The 12,484-nt window shown below is 41.1% G+C and overlaps 1 pseudogene; it reads left to right on the forward strand.

Moving 5' to 3' along the window:
* LOC118836391 overlaps nt 1-2,958 on the forward strand; it is a 50,454-nt pseudogene extending 47,496 nt beyond the window's left edge.
* Nucleotides 2,959-12,484: the final 9,526 nt, after the last annotated feature.

Here is a 12,484-nt window from a genome sequence, read left to right on the forward strand (position 1 = left end):
TATGCCTATACCTTTTGCCTTTATAGTGGTAGCTGCTAGATCCTAACTGTGGATCCTTGGTATTTGAATTCTTTCTTTTTGCAGAATTTTTACTTTGACTTGAAAGCTTTAAATTTTGGCTACAATGATATTTCTGGGAGGTTTTATTTGCGGTTTCTTTTAGATGGTAACTGGTGAATTTTTTCTATTTCTACTTTGCTTTCTGATCTTAAGAGACCTGGGCAGTTTTATGATTTATTGAAAAATTATGTCTAGGTTCTTTTTTTTTTTTGGTCATGGATTTGAGATAGTTCAATGATTCTTAAATTATCTCTCCTCAATATGTTTTTGGAGTGAGCTGTTTTTACTATGAGATTATTTACATTGCTTCTAAACTTTTTAGTCTTTTGACTTTAATATTTCTTGTTGCCTCATGGATTCATTATCCTTCATTTGGTCCATTCTAATTTTCAAGGAGTTTGTTGCTTGGATAAGGTTTTGTACCTCTGGTAAACAATATTGTAATTCTATTTCCAATTCTTTTTTCCATAGTTCTTATTTCTTTTCCACCTTTTCCCCTCAAGAGATCTTATATTTTTAAAAATAAAAACATAAAAAAATGAAAACATCTTGCTTCATCTCTTCTAGGAATTCTAGTTGCATTTTTTGCCCAAGATGTTTTTCTTTGAGGTTTTACTTTGTACTTAGATGTTTTGGAATCATTATCTTCTCTTGAGTTTTGTCAGTTAGTCAACAAATATTTAATAAGCACCTACTATGTACCAGGCACTGTGCTAAGCACTTGGCATACAAGGAAAACAAAAGACAGTTCTTGCCTCAAGAAGCTCACAATCTAATTGGGGAGCTAACGTATAAACAACAAACTATATTATATATATACTTTGTGTAAACAAACAAGCTATATGCAGGACAAATTGGAAATAATGAATAGAGGGAAGGCCCTAGAAATAAAAGGTATCAAGAAAGGAGGAAGGAATGTAAGGAAGAGAACATTTTAGGCATGGGGGTCAGTCAGAAAAAATGCCTGGAGTCAAGAGACAGAGTGTCTTATGTGAGGAACAAGCAAGAACACTAGTGTCACTGGAGTACCTTGCAGACTGTAAGATGTAAGAAGCCTGAAAAGGTAAGGAGAGGCCATGGGGCTTTGAATAGCAAACAGAGAATCTTATATTTTATCCTGGAGGTGATAGGGAAATATTGGAGTTTATTGAGTGGGGGGGAGGGTGAGTTTGGGTGTGTGAGACATGATCAGATCTGTGCTTTAGGGAGATTATTTTGACAGCTGAGTGGAGAATGAATTGGAGTGGGAAGAGTCTTATGGCAGGAAGACCAACAAGTAAGCTTTCATGTGTGAAGTGATGAGGGTCTGTCCCAAGGTGGTAGCAGTGTCAGAGAAGAGAAGGGGGTATGTGCAAAAGACTGACTATGGAGGGGGGAGTGAAAGAGAGTGAAGAGTCCAAGATTACATCTGCCTACACCAGTTGAGAGTCTGGGCAAATGGGAGGATGGTGGTATCCTTAACAGTAATAGGGAAGTATGGAAGTGAGATGGTTTTGTGGGGGAAAGAATGAGTTTAGTTTGAGACTTGTTGAGTTTGAAATGTCTATGGGACATCCAGTAAGAGATGTCCAAAAGGCAGCTGGAGGGAAGCAGAGAGGTTAGAGCTAGATTAATAAATTTGAGAATCATCAACACAGAGATAGTAATTGAATCTAATTTGTGAAAGCTGACTAAGTGATTAAATGAGATATTATAGAGGGAGAAGATGAGGACCCAAGACAGAGCCCTGTGCAGCACTCAAAGATGGCAGGCATGTCCTGGATGAAGGTCCAGCAAAGGACAATGAGAAGGAGCTGTCATATAGGTTGGAGGAGAATGAGGAGAATAGTGCCTACAAAACCTAGAAAGATGAGAGTATCAAGGAAAAGAGGGTGATTGACAGTGTCAAAGGCTGCAGAGAATTTAAGAATGGTGAAGACTAAGAAAAAGCCATTAGATTTTGCAAGTAAGTAATTCTGGAAATTTTGGAGAGATCAGTTTCAGTTGAATGATGAAGCCAGAAGCAAGACTAGAGAGTGAAGAATTGGCCCAGCTTTCAAGGCCCACCCGGTGGGGCTGGAACAGGGCCGGGACCCGACGGCTGAGGAATGGCCCCGTACCACCTCTTGTACGATATGTGGGGGGGGGGGGGGGTGTCTACTGTGAACCTCAGCACAATATGGGAGTGATGGCTCAGCCTGCTCAGGAGATCGCTGTCCCAGACGGCGATCTACCCTGGGTAGAGAGCTCTTCCGAGGGGAGCTCCCCAGAGCCCCGCGCCCTGCTCGCGTCCACCAAGCCGGTGGAGAGCGGAAACGTTCCCCAGAGGAACGGGAGCAGTTTGCCAAGGAGCTAAAGCGGAAGAGGATCGCTCTGGCTTATACCCAGGCTGATGTAGGCATCACCTTGGGGGCTCTCTTCGGCAAGGTATTTAGCCAGACCACCATCTGTCACTTTGAGGCACTACAACTCAGCTTCAAGAACACGTGTAAGCTCCGACCTCTGCTACAGACGTGGCTAGAAGCTGCAGATGACAATGACCACCTTCAGGAGCTGTGCGAGGCTGAGACAGTTCTTCAACAAACCGGGAAGAAGAAACGTACGAGCATTGGGAACGGAGTTCGGGGAAACCTGGAAACCGTGTTTCTCCAGTGCCCCAAGCTCACACTTCAGCAGACCAGCAGTATTGCAGAGGAGCTGGGCCTTCAGAAAGATGTCCCGGTTTGGTTCCGTAACATGCGTCGGAAGAGCAAAGGCAGCAATAGCAAGATTTTGAGGCAGCCCTGCTGGACCTATGCCTTTTCCCCTGGCTCCAGGCCCTCCATTCATTCATCCCTTCACTTGACCACTGTCTATTCCCCAGATTCATTTTCCTCTTTCCCTGTTACCCTTCTGGGCTCTACCATGCATTCAAGCTGAAGGGCTTAGCCCATCCTTGGGCAGAAGAGGTGAGAGACTAGATCTAGATGAGGAACCCAAAAAATTGCTTTAAGGTCTGGGAGTTGGACGATTAAACTCTGTATCCAGGTATTTAGGGACAGGGGAGGTTGGGATCAATATTTCAGGGATTCATAAACAGATTTTTTTTTTGAGGGGAATGGGTGGGAAGGAAGTTGGGAGGTTTGCTGTTTGTTAGTTCAGCATCTCTTTCATTTCCCAACTCTTAACTAGAGAAATCTGAAAAGTTAAAAAAAAAAAGTTTTGAATCCTGAATTCTGTCCTGTCCTCCCCTCTCCACTCCCTGACACAGTAAGCACTCATGTAAAACATTTCCATATTAGTCATTCTGTGCAAGAAAACTCGAACAAAAGAAAAAAAGAAAGTGAAATATAGTATGTTCCAGTCTGTATTCAGATGACATTAATTCGTTTTCTTGAAGTGGATAGCATTTTTCATCATTAGTCCTTTAGGATTGTCTTGGGTCATTGTATTGCTGAGAATAGCTAAGTCATTCACAGTTGTTCATCATTCAGTATTGCTGTTACTGTGTACAACGTTCTCCTGGTTCTGCTCACTTCACTTTGAAAGGGATACTGGTTCTTGATGGGGTAGCTTTCCTTCTCTTGCAGAGGAAGTGTCTTGAACATCCTTGTCACTATAATAGCCTTTTCTTAAAAAAAAAAAAAACAAGTTTTTATTAGTGTCTTTTGTTTTTCACATCAGCAGCTTTCCCCAGTATTCCTCTCTTCTACCTTCTAGAGATTCATCCTATATATAAAAAAAGTATATTTTTTAAGTCAGAAAAGAAAAAGAGGAAAAATCAGCATAAATTATTAATACATTGAAAAAGTCTGAAATATATACAACATACAACATGTGTGGGCCACTTGCTTCTACGGGGAGTGAATTGGGGTTCCTTCTCATATGTCTTCTTTCAAGCCATTCTTGCTGTTTATAATTTCCCAATATCAATTTTTGGTGTGTGTGTGTGTGTGTGTGTGTGTGTTTGTTCTTTCCATTTACATTGTTGTGGTCACTGTGTGTTTTCTTGGCTCTGCTTATTTCACTCTGTACCAATTCATGTGGATTTTTCTGCATCTCTCTGTGTATTAGTTAAATTCATTTCTTACAGCTCAGCAATAGTCCATTACATTTAGGAACCAAAATTTGTGTAACCAGTCCCCAGTGGATGTTAATTTATTTTGTTTGTAATTCTTTGCTATCACAGAAAGTGTTACTATAAATATTTTGGTTTTATGTGGATTTTCTTATCTTTGGGTCAATGTACATGGACATTTTCATCACTTTATTTGCATCAATCCAAATCAATTTCCAAAATGGTTGCACCAATTCACAGATATACCAACTAGGCGATAATGTGCCCTTTTCCCCACAACCTGTCTGAGATTGACTAGTGGCAGTTTTTGTCATCTTCTATTTGTCACTTGGATTTTTCTTCTTACTGATTTGGAGCATTCCTTCATGTGGTTTAATACATTTCAGTTCTTTCAACAACTATCTGTTCATACCCTATAACCATTTATCTATTGGAGAATGGCCATATGTATATATACATTGTTTGTATATCTTAGATATCAAATTCTTAGCAGAAAAATTTGATAAAAAGGATTTTTTTCCCTATTTGATTGCCTTCCTTCCTAGCTTACATTCATCCATTTTGCCTGTGAAGAAGCTTTTCAATTTCATATAATCAAAGTTATCTATTTTATCTTTTGTAATTGCCTCTATACATTGTTTGGTTTTCCTAGTAGGTTTTTTTATCATATAGAGATATGTAAGTAACATATATTTTCTGGTTTACTGAATGCTGAGTTGTTAGGTTCTATTGATTCTTCGTTGTCCAATATGTTCCACTGATCTCCCTCAATATAATATGGTTTTGATGACTACTGCTTTGTAGTAGTCTTTGAAGTCTTAAAATGCTATTCTGCCTTCACCTCTACCTCTTTTCATCATTTTCCTTGTTATTCTAGATCTTTTGTTTTTCCAAATGAATTTTGTTATTGTATCAAGTAATATCTCCTGGGTAATTTGCTTGGTACGAGACTAAAAGTGGACTCTTGGCCCTTGCGTGTCAACAGCAGGCAAGAGCTCCTGAGAGCTTGGATTTCAGTTTATCTCTTGCTTCATTTCTTTGAGTCATTCTTGTAATGCCTGTAGGGGAAGGGCACTTTTTTTTTTCCTGAGGCTTTGCATGTTGTGGACTCATTCTCTTCTTTTTGGTTTTCCTCTTGGGCTTCCTAATCTGCATTATAGGATTGCTTTACTATCTGGTGGGAAGTTTTTTTTTTTTTTTCCCTGTTTAATTCATGTTACCAGCCTCAGTTCTTAGACTGAGACTGCTAGGGCCAGATTCTGCTTTCTTCTGCTCTCTTGGATATGGTAGACTGGCTGCTGTAGTTGTGGACTGGGTCACTAAGAATAAGCCCTGGTTTCTAGGTCAGTCTAGTGGCCCAACATAGTCCTGCCCTTCTGTCTTCTCTTTGAACAACTCCCTACTGAGACTTTGCTCTGCCCCCTGACGTGGCCCTGACAATCCCCAGCCAGATAGAGATTGTGCTGGTCACAGGCCTTCTGCAAACCTCACTGTGCTGCCCCAAGTGCTAGTTCTACCATCAGTGGGCTGGCTAGGGGCTGTGCTGGTCCTATCTCTTCCTGTGGTTCTGGGACTGCCTGGGTATTGGCTTCAGGCCTCTCACAATGCCCCAAATGTGCTCATACTGGTTGGCCCTGTCTCAATGTGCGGCAGCTTTTGGGGGCTGACTACTCTGCCTCTAACTCTGCACTTGGACTTCACCAGATGGTCAATATCGAAATCAGATTGATTATATACTTTGCAGCCAAAGGTGGAGAAGCTCTACACTGTCGGTTAAAACAAGACTTGGAGCTGACTGTAACTCAGATCATGAATTTCTTTTGCAAAATTCATATTTAAATTGAATTAGGGAAAACCATCAAACCATACAGGTATCACCTAAATAACATCCTTTATGAATATGAAGTGGAAGTGATGAATAGATGTAAGGGATTAGATCTGGTACAGTGTCTGAAGAGCTGTGGACAGAGGTTCAAAATATTGTGCCAGAAGCAGCAACAAAAAACATCCCAAAGGTTAAAAAAAGAGCAAGAAAGCAAAATGGCTGTCTGATGAGGCTGCACAAATAGCTGAGGAAGGAAGGAAAAAAAGGGTAAACGAGAAAAGTAAATATGTATACCCAATTGAATGCAGAACTCCAGAGTATAGCAAGGAGAGATAAGGTTTTCTTAAATTAGTAATGCAAAGAAATAGAAGAAAACAACTGAATGGGAAAGACAAAAGATCTCTTCAAGAAAAATAGAGACCTTGGGGCAGCTGGGTGGCACAGTGAGTAGAGCACTGGCCCTGGAGTCAGGAAGACCTGAGTTCAAATCCGGCCTCACACACTTGACACAAGTACTAGCCATGTGACCTTGGGCAAGTCACTTAACCTCAATTGCCCTGCCAAAAAACAAACAAAAAAAGAAAATTAGAGACCTCCAGGGAATTTTTTATGCAAAAATAGGCATGATAATAAATAAAAATGGCAGAAGAAATTAAGAAGAGGTGGCAAGAACACACAAAAGAGCCTTACAGGAAAGATTTTAACATCACCAATAATATGATAGAGCCATACATCCTAGAGAATGAAATCTTGCTAACAATAGGACTAATAGTGGAGGTGACAGAATTCCAGCTGAGCTATTTAAAATCCTAAAAGATGATGATGTTAAAGCACCGCACTCAAAATGCCTGCAAATTTGGGAAACTCAAGAGTGTTTGGTCACAACGATGGGGTACAGTCTCTGGGAGCCCCCTTGAATCTTCCCATTTGATCTGGCCTTCGCCTGAAGCCATAGGCCTTCCATTATCTAGGCCTGAATCTCTACCTAGCCTAGCCCTCTATGGTCCAGCAGCTTCCCACCCTCGATCCCATCAAAATCCCATTCTCTTGGTTCCTGGAGTCTTGACCTCTAGTCACCCCAGTTCCTCCTTAGACTCCTCCTCAAGACCGCTCCTCTAGTCACCCCAGACCACCCTTCAATCCCTCCCACAATCCTTGTGTATATAAGTCTCCTCTTGCCTCCATGAAGGCGCTCAGATTCAATCTAGCTCAGCAGATTGAATCTGGCCCGCTTGTGAAACCAAGCGTCACAAAGGGTGAGATTTCTTAAGACAACCCATTATGACGAATCTTTAATAAGCTTTGTTTTCCTTTGCCTGTGAGAAGGCTTGAATTGAACTCATTCGGCAGGACCCAGCATGTCAGTATTTTGGAGTCTTGAGCACCCCTAGAAACATATAGCTCCTTACCCTCATCAATTGTATCAGAAAGGATCAGTTTATGTTCCAATCCTTAAGAAGGGCAATGCCAAGGAATGTTCAAATTACTGAACAACTGCATTCATTTCAAACACCTGCAAGGTTATGTTTAAGATTCTATTGCTAGGCTTCAGCAACATGTGAACCAAGAATTACCAGTGGAGCTGGATGGCTTTTGAAGAGGCAGAGGAACTGCAGACCAAAATGCCAACATTCGCTGCATTATGGAGAAAACAAGGGAGTTCAGAAAAATAATCCACTTCTGCTTCATTGTCTACACTAAAGCCTTTGACTGTGTAGATCACAAACAAAATGTAGCAAGTTCTCAGAGATGGGAGTACCTGATCATTTTACTTGTCTCCTGAGGAACCTGTATACAGGTCAAGAAACAACAGTTAGAACTGAACATGGAACAACTGATTGGTTTAAGATTGGGAAAAGAGTATGACAAGGCTGTATATTATTTAACTTATATGCAGAGTGGGAGGGGAAGATCCTCAGGGTTGCTGTTCCAAAGAGAAACAGTTACCATTGACATTCACTCTAAGGCAGGAGGGCCCAAAATGCAGCTTGAGCAGGGACCTGTTGTGGTCCAATCTCTGAGCTTCAGAGTGAACTGAGGGGAAGGAAGGAAGGAAGGGAGCAAGGGAGGAAGGGAGGGAGGGAGGAAGGAAAAAAGGGAGGGAGGGAGAGAGAGGGGGAGGATGAGCTGAGTTACCCAACTAGCTGGGTCGCCTTTCAGGCGGCTCTACTCACAGGTAATGTTTGTCCTTTGTTTTTGAAGAGGACCATGACATCAGGGAAATGATGACATGACTTGCAACAACTTTGATTTGAGTGAAGGCGGGCTGTGCAAGGTCACCAGCCTCACTTTCTCCTCCAGAGCTATCTGGATCCAGGGACCTCTAGTGAACAGGATGACTGGAGATGGCCCCACCTAGTTGGGTAACTCAGCTTGTCCTCTCCCTCTCTCTCTCTTCCTCTCCAAAGGAAGGTAAATTCTGATGGCCAGAAGCTGCCCACTTAACTTGGGGAGCTGCCCACTTAACTCGGGGTTTCTGGATTCCTTTCTTCCTTCCTTCCCCTCAGTTCACTCTGAAGATCAGAGATTGGACCACAATAGGTCCCTGCCCAAGCTCCACTTAATGGCTGGATTTTGGGCCCTCCTGGCTTAGAGTGAATGTCAATGGTAACTGTTTCTCTTTGAAACAGCAACCCTGACGGTCTTCCCCTCCCACCTTGATTTTTTTTTTCTTTTTTTCTAATTAAAGGGGCCATCCCTTGACTCACTTTTTTTAAAAAATAAATTTATTTTTTATTTTTAGTTTACAACATTCAGTTCCACAAGTTTTTGGGTTCCAAATTTTCTTTCCCTCCCTCTCCTCCCCCCTTCCTCCCAAGAGGGCATGTAATCCAATGTAGGGTCTACATATAACTTCAAATTGAACTTATTTACGTAACAGTCCAGTTGTAAAGAAGAATTATAACCAATGGAATGAATCATGAGAAAGGAGAAATGAAACCAAAAAAGAAGAGGGAAAAAAGAGAAAGCAAATAGTTTGCCTCAATCTGTATTCAGACTCCATAATTCTTTCTCTGGACGTGCATAGCTTTTTCCATCATGAGTTTTTTGGAGCTGTCTTTGAACCTTGAATTGATGAGAGGAGTAAAGTCTATCAAAGTTAGTCCTTACAGATACCGTGTGTCTGTAATTGTGTATAATGATCTCCTGGTTCTGCTCCCCTCACAATTCATATAAGTCTTTCCAGGTTATAATGAAGTCTGCCTGCTCCTCATTTCTTATTGCATAATAGTATTCCATTACATTCATATACCACAATTTGTTTAGTCATTCCCCAGTTGATGGGCATCCCCTTGATTTCCAATTCTTTGCCACCACAAAAAAAGCTGCTATAACTATTTTTTTATGTACAGGTCCCTTTCCCACTTGTGTGATCTCTTTGGGAAATTCCCAGAGAGCCCTAGAAGTGGTATTGCTGGGTCCAAGGGTATGCACATTTTTATAGCCCTTTGGGCATAGTTCCAAATTGCTCTCTCAGTACACAACTCCACCAACAATGTAACAGTGTTCCTATTTTCCCACATCTTCTCCAGCATTTATCATTTTCCTGTTTTGTCATGTTAGCCAATCTGACAGGAGAGATGTGGTACCTAAGAGTTGTTTTGATTTGCATTTCTCTAATCAATAGTTATTTAGAGCATTTTTATATGACTATAGATATCTTTAATTTCTTTTTCTGAAAACTGCCTGTTCATGTCCTTTGACCCTTTCTCAATTGGGGAATGACTTGTATTCCTATAAATTTGGTCCTTGACTCACTTTTTAAAGAGGCCTATTCACTGAATGGGCATTATCTCTCTCTGAGTACATGAAAAGGCCTGAGTCTAAAAAGGTCAGGGTCACCCACTGCATCCAGAGCCATCTCCAGTCTTCCTGATGAATATCAGGTCACTGGACCCAGATGGCTGTGGAGGAGAAAGTGAGGCTGGTGACCTTGCACAGCCCTCCCTCACTCAAATCCAAGCTAACTGCAAGTCATGTCATCGTTTCCCTGATGTCCCGGTCCTCTTTGAAAACGGACAAACACAACAACAACCTGTGAGAGAAGTATGTTATTGCTGTTCAGTTGTTTCAGACACGTCCGACTCTTCATGACCCCATCTGGAGTTTTCTTGGCAAAGATACTAGAGTGGTTTGCCATTTCCTTCTCCAGCTCATTTCACAGATGAGGAACTGAGGCAAACAGGGTGACGTGACTTGCCCAGAGGCACGTAGCTAATAAGTGCCTGAGGCTGGATTTGAACTCAGGAAGATGAATCTTCCTGTCTCTGGGCTGGGCATTGTATCCACTGCACCACCTAGTTTGCTTCATATGCAGAGTACATCATGCAAAAAGCCAGGCTAGACAAATCAAAAGCCGGAGAGATATCAACAATCTCAGAAATTCAGACTATACCACTCTGATGGCAGAAAGTGAAGAATTAAGAAACTTCTTGATGAGGGTGAAAGAGGAGTGTAAAAGCTGGCTTGAAGCTTAACATAAAAAATACAAAACCCTGAGGTCATGGCAACTGGTCCCATTACTCCCTGGCAAATAGAGGGAGAATTCATAGCAGATTCTATCTATTTCAGCCCAAAGGTCACTGTAGACAGTAACTTCAACCATGAAACTAGAAGACTCCTTGGAAGGAAAGCTACGGCACATCTGGACGGCGTACTAAAAAGCAGAGACGTTACTTTGCCAACAAAGCTCTGGTTTTTCTAGTAGTAATGTATGGCTGTGAGAGTTGAACTATTAGGAAAGCTGAGCATCACAGAATCAATACTTTGGAATTGTGGATCCAATCCGTCAATACTTAAATTAATTCAGACTACTCATTGAAGGTCAAATCCTAAAGCTGGAACTTAAATACTCTGGCCACATAAAAAGAAGATAGGACTCACTGGGAAAGACTGAAGGCAAAGGCAGGGGATAGCAGAGTACGAGATGGATGGTGTCATGGAACCAACGAACATGAGCTTGTGAGGGCTTGGTGTGCTGTGGTCCATGCGATCATGATTGAATGTGAGCAGCATCTGTCTGTCACCTGCTCTTCACAGGCAAGGGCCTAGGGCCCCCTAGCTCTGGCTTCCTCTTCCCTTGGCTCTTCAGCACTCAGAATTCCCTAAGGCTTCTGGTACTCCTGGATTAGATCAAAGTGGAGGATAAGCAGCATTTATTAAGTACCTACTATGTGCCAGGCATTGTGCAACCCTGTGAGGTGGGTGCTATTATTACTCCCATTTTGCAGCTGAGGAAACTGAGGCAGAGTGAAGTAACTTGCCCTGGGTCACACAGCTAAGGCTGGATTTGAACTCAAAGCCTTCCTGTCTTTAGGCCCAGTGCTTTATCCATTGCACTAGATTATTGCTATTCTCTCTGGTTTTACCATTGCTTTTTTAGTTCCACTTTGAGAACACTGACAGGGTGTTATTGGATGAGCTGGACTCCTCCAATATATTCTACTTTGTCATCTTAACCAGCAGTCTTCAGGCCTCTTTCATAGTGTATATAAAAATTTTTATTGAAATCTGTTTTTACACTTTCTTTCCTTCCCCTTTTCCCACCCTTATTACCAAGAACAAAATAAAAAGAGGAAAAAAGCAGATTATTAACACCAACCAATGCATTCAGAGTCTGACACTATATGAAGTCTATCATATAGTGTGTGTCACCTATGCAAGAAAAGGGACTAAGTTCTCCTATCTTTTCTTTGAGGCCAAGCTCAGTCATTATCATTACACTACATGCTTTCTGTTTGTTTGCCTTTTCTAATTACACTGTTTTAATCACTGTATATATTGTTTTCCTTATTTTCCATCCTTTACATCACATCCATTTGTTTGCCTTGCCACGGGCCTTTGTTTTCTTTATATTATTTCTAATAGTGCAGTAATACTCTATCACAATCATATTCTCCACTTGACAGATGTGTACTTTGTTTCTAGTTCTTTGCTACTATGAAAATCACAGGTAGAAATATTTTCATCTATCTAGGAACTTTCTATTTTTTTAAATCTCTTTGAAGTACATGCCTACCAGTGAGATCTATGCATCAAGGATTTTGTATATTTAAATTACTTTCTTGGCATAATTCAAAATTCATAGTTTACTTATTTTGATAAAATTAGGAGGATGGCTTTTCTGTTGTTGTTAAAAATTAAAGACCAAACCAAATAGCAATGCAGGGCTAGCTCCTAGTTCTATATTCTTATCTGTACTACACATACCTAATTAGTCTCTCCGGAAGTTCTATAACTGGTTAAGCAATCACTACCATGAATAAACTAATACAACTGAGTGTTCAACCACACAGAGTATAGTACTGCTTAGTATTGCTTCTACCCTCATATACATAAGAACAAGGCAGGTGCTAGACTGACTTGTATCTAAGTCTCCGGATAGTATCTGTTCTGATAGATTGTAAGGAAACAGGAAAAACTAGTCTATTTTTTCTCTTTAAAACGGTATCCCATACCTGCTTTAGAGCAGAAACTACTGTCTTTTTTTGGAGGGTCAGAAGAGATGCAAAACAGGCTGCTTTTAGGCTGCTGTGGTTGTTGTGTGGCTTGGGTTTTGTTGT

The sequence above is a fragment of the Trichosurus vulpecula genome, chromosome 1, assembly GCF_011100635.1.
Source record: "Trichosurus vulpecula isolate mTriVul1 chromosome 1, mTriVul1.pri, whole genome shotgun sequence".
NCBI classification, from domain to species: domain Eukaryota; kingdom Metazoa; phylum Chordata; class Mammalia; order Diprotodontia; family Phalangeridae; genus Trichosurus; species Trichosurus vulpecula.